Source organism: Kryptolebias marmoratus, linkage group LG16 (genome assembly GCF_001649575.2).
Source record: "Kryptolebias marmoratus isolate JLee-2015 linkage group LG16, ASM164957v2, whole genome shotgun sequence".
Classification (NCBI taxonomy): domain Eukaryota; kingdom Metazoa; phylum Chordata; class Actinopteri; order Cyprinodontiformes; family Rivulidae; genus Kryptolebias; species Kryptolebias marmoratus.
In genome coordinates, this window is record NC_051445.1 from 25,851,431 (window position 1) to 25,861,802 (window position 10,372).

Here is a 10,372-nt window from a genome sequence, read left to right on the forward strand (position 1 = left end):
GAGATTAAACAGACGGTGTCAGCATGCAAATTCTGCTTTGAAAATAAACCAACACAAAGACATGAACCTCTCCTGACCACGACCCTCCCTGAGGGCCCCTGGCAGCGCATTGCTGCAGACCTGTGTGAATTTGAGAGGTGGAATTATCTCATTGTGACTGACTATTACTCCAGAGACATTGAAATTGCTCGCCTGTCCTCCATATCCAGTCGAGATGTCATTGGTCGACTCAAGAGCATGTTCGCGAGGTGGGGAATTCCACTGGAACTGGTGAGTGACAACGCTACTCAGTTCACATCTAGCGAGTTTCAAGATTTCACCAGAGATTACGGATTTGTGCACACAACCTCCAGTCCCCATTATCCTCAAGCGAATGGGGCGGCTGAACGAGCGGTTCAGACAGCTAAGAACATCTTGAAGCAACCTGACCCCCATCTGGCTCTGATGTGCTACAGAGCAACACCTAGTACTGCTACAGGTGTGAGCCCCGCGCTACTCATGACTGGAAGAGAGCTTAGAACTACACTTCCGATGCTGGAGAGCAAGTTGCAAGCTGCTCCAGTGGACAGAGACAAAGTTGAGCAAAAGGACAGTCAGACAAAGTCAGCGTATCGTTTTTTCCATGACCGCCATCATTCTGCACAACCACTTCCTCCACTACAACCAGGACAGAATGTCAGGATAAAACTGGATGGTGAAAAAGGGTGGAAGACCCCAGCTAGGATTATCACCAAGTGCAGAGAGCCACGGTCTTACATGGTGGAGACAGAGAATGGAGCTGTGCTACGACGGAACCGGAGACACCTGCAAGCCGTCCCACGGCCCACCGATCGCCCAGATCAGCAGAAGCCACCTGATTCCACCGTGGAACCAACCGGTACTCCTCCACTCAAGGACAGTTCTGACTCCACAACCAGAAGCCCGGTTCAGAGGCAGCAGTACCCAGAGGTGGAGCGTTCTACTCCACTCGAAGGTTCAAAGGTTACATCCAGAGGCAGAATAATTAGAATTCCTCTGCGATATAGGGACACTTAGAGACTCGAAGTCTTCTACTTTACATGTTAATTCACGTATATAGGTAGAAAACCTATAAAGTTCAGAAATGTTTACATTTATTCTACTTCTAAGGTTATGAAGACAAGACAAAACATCATTATATGTTACTATTTTGTTTATTTCTTTAAATGAGTAAATAAATATAGTACAAACGGGGGGAGAATGTGAAGTATTGGAATTGAAATTTGAACGTTCTTGTAAGATTGATAGGAATAGCAACTAACTGTTGAGGGCAGAATAATCCCTATGTTGCTGCGGACCGAGGGCAGTCTACCCCAACGTCCTAGTGTTCAGAGATGCTGTTTTCTAACTTGTTATGTATTTCTGCAAAGTTCCCAGGTAAGATTAAGCATGTGTGTTCCACTGCTGGAAGGGGGAGATGTAGTGATATGTCACTGTTAGGCTTCCGTAGAGCAAGCTGGACTGACACGCATGCGCAGTTCATGTAGAGGTTGTACAGGCACATGGAGGAATAAAGCTGAGTTCTTCAAGCTACCGGAGGTCTGCAGAAGTTCTTCTATTAAAAGATAACCGTCCATGACAATGTTCCAAAGCTGAAATCTGAGACCACCTCTGTTTAAAGTTGGCTTTCTTCATCCTTCTCAAACCATCTGTCTTCTCTGTCCAAAATATAAACATTTTGGTCTTCAAAAGAGTGTCCCTTATCCTTGAGGTGTAAGTGCACAACCGATTCTTGTCCTGAAGCTGCTCTCTTGTGTTGAGCCATGCGTCTGTGGAGAGACTGTTTGGTTTCTCCAATATAAAGGTCTGAACATTCCTCGTTGCACTGAACTGCAGACACCACACCGCTCACTTTGTGTTTGGGTGTTTTGTCCTCAGGGTGGACCAGCCTCTCTCTGCGAGTCCTGGTAGGTTTGAAATGCACCAGGATGTTATGTTTGGAGGAAATCCTTCTGAGTTTCTCAGATACCCCAGCAACATAAGGGATGATGATGTTTTTGTGTTTGTTTTTCTTTTCCTCCCTGTTCTGTCCTGTGGTGTGTTCATTAGATTTCCTCCCTGACCTGATAAAAGCCCAGTTAGGATATCCACATGTTCGAGGAGTTTTTTTTTTGGACGTGTTTCTGTTCCTCTTCCTTCCCTTCTGTCTTTGTGGGGACGTGTTCAGCCCAATATTGTAGCGTTCTAATGACAGAAAGTTTGTGTTTCAATGGGTGGTAAGAGTAAAACAGAAGGTACTGACCTGATTCTTGGATGAGAAGTGAAACGTCTTCAGATACAGAACAAAAGTCCAGCTGTTTTCTTTTGTTTTTTTTATTCTAAATGTTAACTTATTAGGACATAATCAATTAGTCTTTACCAGGTTGTAAAATATTTCACATCAATCCTGAAATATATAAGAACATACAACAGATTACACAATGTCAGTAATTTTTAAATTAAAATGACGCCAGAATTGAAAAGCTATGCGTGGAAAAACTAAGTCCACTCTTGCTGCTTCCACAGCATTTAAAAGGGAAAGTAGCAACCATGTGCTGCTGATCAGGAAGTTAGCTGGTCTGGAATAAATGGGTGTGTGTTAACACAATGCTAAGGAGGAAAGACACAAGAGAAGCAACTGTTGCTGCCCATCAATCTAGGAAGTGTTAAAAAGCCGTTTTCAAACAACTTGAAGTCCATCATTCTATAGTAAGAAAAAAATATTTACAAGTGGAAAATATTTAAGACAGTTGCCAATCTTCCCAAGAGTGGACATCCCAGCAAATTTAACCCAAGGTCAGACCTTGCAATGCTAAAGAAACAACTGGAAAAATAGATACAGCTTAAAATAGATACAGGCCTAAATTACAGATTAAATGTTAAAATTCATAACAGTGCAAAAAGACAAGTATGGCTTCTTTGGACAAGTTGGAGGAAAAAGCTTCTTCTCTACAAATAATATGACTGATATGATAATATGATTTCTGTAACAGTGTTCTTTGGACAGGCAAGACCAAAATAGAGAGGTTTACTCATAATGCACAATGTCACAATTTGCAAAAAAAGTAAACACAGGGTTATCAAACACCTTAAATCAGCTGACAAACACAGTAGTGGAGGAGTGATAATTTGGGCTTCTTTTGCACCCACAGGACCTGGGGACCTTGCAGTCACTGAGCAGACTGTGAAATCATCTGTATACCAAAGTATTTTACAGTCAAATGTAAATTTGTGTTACCTTTGTTAAAATGTCAAATAAATACAGAATGATGGAATCTTTTGTGCGTTTTTATACACTTGATGTTAGGTCTGAATAAAGATCAGATCATTTTTATTATGCCTTTTTCCAGGACTGTACCTGAAGCAGACTGACAAAAATGAATATAAATCACAGCCCCTTCAAAAGATGAATATAAACTCATCAAATACTGTGAATACATCAGATTTTTTATGGAGAATTATTACTTCTGTCTTAAAAGACGCAAGGAATTGGTCTCTTCTTCACTGATCCAACTTTACAACTTTACAACCAAACACCATGGATAACAAGGACCAAACACGTTAGATGCTAGCGGTTATACAGTTCCTCCAAACTACTGGTACTGTCAAATCAGTGGATGTTATTTCTTCTGGTTATGTAGGGGCTGGTTTACCTCTGAGTAATTTTCTAGTCCTGGGTGAAAGCAGAACCCTTTCACAAACAAACACTGTATGAACATAGACACCATTCTAAATTTGAGCATCTTTCACACAACATTTGTGCTGTAGCAATTATTAATGACCGAATAGTTGGCCTATCTGATGACCATAAATGGAATGCAGATTCTGGCTCAATAAGAAAATTACTGAGGGAAAAAGAACAACGAGCTACAACAAAACTAATAATAGAACTAAAAATAAATAAATAAAAAAATCTATGATGGAAGCCAGCTTTAGTTTTCCAGAGTTTAGACTCAGTGCTATTACATCATCTTTAAGTTATTTAAGCAGACCAACAGCAGCTAACCACAGTGGCCCCTTCACCACAGTCTTTATTTAATCCATTTTCATTTTTATAAAAAATAGTTTGTTGAAAAAGCCACTGCAAGCTCCCCTGAGGAGCCACAGGGCTTCTGTTTGAGCACAGCAGAGAGAGGAAGACACAAAGGAAATAAATGCACTAAAATACCAACAAGCACAGAGTCTGGAGAGCCCATGTTGTCTTTCAACAAAACGTCACACCAGGGAAACCTCAGCCTTTCACTGGTGCCATGGCAACATGTTTTGTGCATATGGTAGAAAAAACAATGCATCAGAGTCAGATGTAAACGATGCAACACTAGATCTTTCTGAGAGAGACCGACCAAACATTCAAAACCCTTCTCTGTGTGCATTCATGCCATACATGAAACATTATTGGCTGCGTCAAATGGGCAGGAAGATTGTGCAAATCAAAGGATTACAGTGTCAGCTGGGCTTTACACCTGCTGCTTATAAACGATCAAGCAGTACTGACACACACAGCTCCACAGAAAAACATTACATCAGGAGCTTAAACATGTCGACTAGCTAAATTTAATTTTATTGTCACGAAGCTGCACTCCTCCTCCCTGTCTGGACTTCCTCTTGTAAACTGTCACTGTTGTATTCCTGCCATTTGGAAGCCTTTTTTTGCTGTACCACCAACACAGTCTTTGCTGATGGCTGCTGGAACAATGATGCTAGCCACATGTAAATTAGACATACGAGCAATGAACTTTATGAAAATGAACACCAAATTGTTCATTGCAAAGCAAATCAATACTGTCAAACTGTGCTGCAGCTACAAACAGGTAGATCTGTCTTCACAGAGAGGACTGGATGGTATATGGAATCAATATTTTACTTTACACTCTTTTACAAACTTGAACCAACCTATAATAATGTTTTGTAAAACGTTCGAGCAGTGAAATGTGAGCTCCATTATCAGTTAAGTAACCTACCTAATTAAATAAATGTCACTGTGAATATTAGCCATCCCTGCACCCTGCAACAGTGGTGGGCACGCAATAATAATCTGTCACTGCTCTTGTAAAGTGATGACGCAAGTCTTGTTTGTTTTATAGTGATGGCCAGTATGAAGGCCTCTGCCAAAGCCCATGCAAAGTCTCAGCACCAGACTTATACTGAAATGGTGTTAAAAGCAACATAATGCACAGAGAGGCAAACAGAGAAAGACGTAACAATGTATTTCTAATCTCCTTGGACAACAGCCCAGGCAGTGTGGGTGTCTGGACAAGACACACTTGCTTACTCATTCTCTCATCTGCTCAGTTAAAACTGGGCTGCGGCGGCAATGTGTTGCCTTCCTTCCATATTCACTCTGGGTAACTCCCACATGTAACCCCACCACCACCACCACCACCACCACTGTTTTTCTCGCACACTTCCTTACTTGCTGCTGTCGTGGTTTGCAACCCACTCGTTACTGTTTCCCTCATAAAACTGTCGCTCCGAGAATCTCTCATCTTACTTCTTCTTTGCAGCACTCTGGGTGGCAAAGCAGAACATTATGCAATAAAACGTGAGTCCAAAAGGTGTGCGTGTTTGTAGGTGTACGTGTATGAGTTGTGTGTTGGTGAGATGAGGTTCTGGTTAGTTAAAAACATAAAGGACTAAAGTGTTAAACAGTAAAAGACTTTTGTTATTCCAGTTAGTTCTTGTTAAGATTAAGGAATTTTCTGTTTTATTCAGTTTATTCTGAGAAAATCCCACTAGCTCTTTGATCTTCCAGAGGGGTTGTAGCTTCTAAGGCTTCCTTCACACTAAATGACTGCCATGATGTAAAAAAAAAAAACTGTCAGAGAGTGGATGGTCTTTGCAGGCTTTCAGCAAAGTCTTCAGGCCTGCATTTAGAACACAGTGGGCTCCCCATTCCATGCAATAGGCTGTGAAACGTTTTGAGCACGAACAAAGCTTCATAGCAAGGTTATAGTGATTTATCTATATTGATAGCGTATTGGGATCCTGGGAGCATAGAGGAGTGTGAAAGCAGTGTGTTGTGTGGTCCGCCTGAACTGGTGTGGTGCAGCCATCAAGAATTTAAAGCAGGACTGACCATGCTGGCCTCATGCCTAAACTCCAAGTGTAATTGTGATAAGATCATTGACCCAACCCAGCACAGACGTCCTACCCGTAGCTGCACCTTAATGTCATCTGAGGGAGTTTTGCCAGGATGAAATTCAAATAGGGTGTGATGAGGGTGCAGGAAAACATCCTAGGGATGCAGAAAATAGCAGTAAAAAACCTATCTGATCAGTACTAAGAGCAGCAGCACTGTGACTGCCATCTACAGTAAATAATGGAGGCTTTCCAAATTTGCCAGCCGTGTTCTAACAGGCTGTGTAGATTGAGGAGAACATAGCAAAGTTGTCATCCAATGTGAAGTAGGCCTAATGGTTATCATACCTATGTCAACAACCTCCCTTTCAAATGGAAAATGTTTGTGTTTGTCTCTTACACACAAAACTGACGTCAAGAAACAGCATCTATGGCAGTCCACTCTGTTGCATCTTCTAACACTCTCAGTATCTGGGAAAAAACAGTACTTTACACAAACCTCCAACTACCTAGTCTAATGTATAATCTGCACCAGCACCTAAGTACTTTACTTTGCAGAATGAAGCATGAATGTAGAATTTATTTAAAAGATAAAAAGTCAAGTTTACTTTTCAGTTTCCAACATAACTTTAGATAATGTGAGTTTAGAGTCAAAAACTACTGTTTTCACTTAAACTAAGATCATATGGATTATTTTATCCATCCATTCATTTTCTCTACCAGCCTTTCATGCAGGGTCGCTGGGAGCTGGTACCTGGTACCTACTTCCAGCTGTCATTGGGAAAGAGGTCAAGTACACTGTAGACACACAGGGTACATCTTGGTACATCACAGGGCCACTTAGAAATGAATAAGACAGGCAACCATTCACACTCTCATTCACAGCTAATGACAATTTAGAGTTATTAATTAAGATTCATGTTTTTGGTCTGTGGGAGGAAACGAGAGTACCCAGAGAAAACCCACACAACTTTGCACAGAAAGGCTGCTGATGTGTTTTGAACTTCCAACCATCTTGCGGTGAGACGACATATCTAACCACTAACCACAGCCCTGCCACACAGCCTCTTCATTTATTTCATACTAGTGTACATAATTACTCATTTAAGATTGATGAATTAAAAGATAACAGGTAATCTCCCTCCTTAACATTCTCTGACGTTCATTTAAAATTCTTTACAACTAATCAAAATGATCTGTCTCACTAGGTAACCTGATGCTGATTCAACATGTTGAAAAGATGTGAAAGACATTGACTCAGGCTGTATTCACACCTGATAGTCCGGTAGACTCGGTTTGATTGGGGACCAAAATTGCAATATTTGTTCCATTTTCAGCTGCTGTGGTTCATATTCACACTGCACAGAGTCAACCGAGCCAAACCCTATGCACCAAGAACTCAAATTTTAGCGATTTTAGGATTTCTGTTTTGTCTGTGGTACATGTGCCAAACAAACCATGAGTCATTTCTCTCACTTGTGGTTGAAATGCACAATTGCTTTGATTGTATTTACCCAGAAGGCCCTGTACTATAGTCTGCTTCCTGCTTTTGGAGCGGTCTCCAGTCCGCTTGCGTTTACATATGCATTTGAACCACGCCAGAGTTCACGTCAAACCAACCGAGACCGAGGTTTTTAGGCGGACCAGAGTTCGCTTTTTTGGTCCACATCAGAGTTCGATTGCACATTCACACCTCCCCAAACGAACCGGACTTTCTAGGCAAACAAACTAGAGTTCAATTAAAGTGGACGAAACAGGGCTGCTGTCTATGCACCCTAACACTCCAGACATTCCTGACTTGTTTTAAGGTCACCAGGGCTAAAGGGAAAACTATAATCGGTGAAATTTGTCTACATGCTAAAAAAATGTTTTTGTTTTTTTTACATAAAATAATCTGAATAGCAGTGATTAACAAATACAGCCAAGATTTAAAGTGATTTTAGATTACATTATTAAGTTTATTATGAATCTTTGGCAAAATTCTATTTGCTGTAAATGCAGAGATTGTCATTACTTTGTGGAGAGATTTCAGCTTGTTTTATGCTTACATGTCCACCCGCCCTAATAAAGCAATCATCTTTGACAATAAGGCTCTCAAAAATGTCTTCAAAAGTGAGCTTAAATGTCAGGTCTCACACATTTTTGCTAACAGCAGGTGTTCTTGTTCTATTGTCATATAGTGGATAAGTGCTGTTCTTATTCAGGGCATGCCCAGAATCCTAACAGGTTGGGATATGAAGACAAATGCCCGTTTTTACTCAGTAACAAATGTTCACTTGAAAGAGAAGATAGAAAGTAAACGTCAGATTTAAATGACTACTTAAAATGTACAAAGTGTACAAACGTAATACTCAATAACAGTAATGTGAGTAAATGTAATTTGTTTCTTCCCACCTTTGAGAACTTTTAAATCCCACCTGAAATTCTCAGTTGAATTAGGGTCTGGGCTTTAACAGGACATTTACCCGTTTCTCCTGAAATTACTGGAGTGTTTCTTCAGCAGTGTGTTTAGAGTTATTGTCTTGCTGGACAGTGAACCAGTCTCAAATCTCTAGAAGACTCAAACAAGCTCCTCTCAAGAATTCCTCCATCTTTTTCTTTCAACTCTGACCACTTTCCCTGTCCCTGCTGAAAAAAAAAACTCCTAATAGCATGCTGCTGCCATCACCATGTTTCACTATAGGAATGGTATTCTCAGCATGATGAGAGCTCGTAGTTTTGCACCAGACACCTTGTAGACCTGTCGTCGATGGTCAAAAGGTTCAATTTTCGTCCCATTTGATCACAGCCCCTTGTTCGACAGTTTTGGGAGATAATTCTGCCTTTTAACGAACTCTAAATGATCAACCTTTTTTAAACAAAAGCTTTTCCTGGCCACTCTGCCCAGTTTTGTGAAATCTGCAGTTTATAGTGCTATATTATATTCTCTTATATTCCTATAATCCCAACTCTACAGCAACTGATATAACTTCACAACTGTAGCTTATTGCATTCAGTCTAAAAGTAATGAAGTTAGTTTTTATGCCATTTTATTATTGGTTTAAAGAAATTGTGTACATAAAGCTTGAAAGATTTTGAAAACTATGGATTTTATAGATTCAGTACAGCTTTTAATACAAATTTGAACACTTTTTTTTCATCTTACACTGCCTGGTAAAAATCACCTATGTATAACAGACTTCTCTGAACAATCCAAGGACACGTACTGTAAATAACTAAAGCTCATCACATTGTAAGACACCGGTGGCTGGTCTCTGAAGTTAGGATTAAAGTAAATATTATAATGTTATGAATAAAAAGGACAAACATATGCACACGCAGAGTTGAGTTATCGAAGACAGATGGTGAGTACGGCTGGCATTTTATAAGCCACTGAGCAATGTTGTTTTCCAACAGATGGGTGCCGTAAAGGATCAAGAACTCAAAGAAAATCATATAAAATCTAAGAGGACCTATATATGCAACTGTAAAATGTTTAGAGCTGAAGCATGTGGAGTCTAAGAGGAGACACATTTCTACATGCCAGGCATGGTAGACCGATCTGGAACAATAACTCTACAATCCAAAGTAAACTGTTCAAGACTTGTTGCCAACACCATCACCCTGTAAAGTGCAACATCATAAGTCAAACAGACTGGTGATTACACATAAACTCAGTACATGGCTTTAACCTCTTCCATCTTTTAACATCACAACTTTCAAGGAACAGATCCAGTTCGATCATACTCAAATAAATGTTTGAGAGATTGAAGTTTGATCGTATGAAAATACTTCCAAGATTTTGTACTATAAAAAACAGACACCAAACATAAAGGAGCAAAAGATTCTGTATTAGAGTCTTGACAAGTATAATTTATAAAAATTAGGTAGATTTTCAGAAGCCCCCCCCCATCCCCAATTAGTCATCTTATAGATTGTCTTCCATGATCTAATTCATCTCTGATTGAGAGAGAGCATAGTCGTGATTCACAGGTCACAGAGGGAAATCAGACAACTCACAAGGCCAAGAGTCAGCAATCAGTCATCTGCAATCTGCGAACATGCCTTCTCAAACACAACACATGATTTTGCTTTCATTCCATGCATTTCTCACTGACAAAATGAGCTTCAATTCTCTAAGTTGTTTGACATGGAACAAGGTGATTATCTGCTGGTGTAGATTCTCAGTCATCCAGGCCATGGTAAATTCAAAAAAAGTTAAAAAACAAAAACAACTGGACTTCTATTCTGTAGCTGAAGACGTTTCGCTTCTCATCCGAGGAGCTTTCTCAATTCAGAAATAGAGAGTGTGGAGTTG

The 10,372-nt window shown here is 40.2% G+C and overlaps 1 protein-coding gene across 4 annotated transcripts in view; it reads right to left on the reverse strand.

Annotated features, from left to right (window-relative positions):
- The window catches only part of LOC108234196 (neurocalcin-delta A), an 87,888-nt gene that overhangs the window by 67,245 nt on the left and 10,271 nt on the right, over nucleotides 1-10,372 (reverse strand). The window contains exon 2 of one of the 4 annotated variants that reach the window (XM_037980280.1): nucleotides 5,411-5,505. The exons of the other annotated variants lie outside the window; for them this stretch is intronic. The gene's annotated coding sequence lies outside the window, so the exon portion shown is untranslated. The remainder of the gene's footprint in view (nucleotides 1-5,410; nucleotides 5,506-10,372) is intronic. 4 annotated transcript variants of the gene reach the window in all.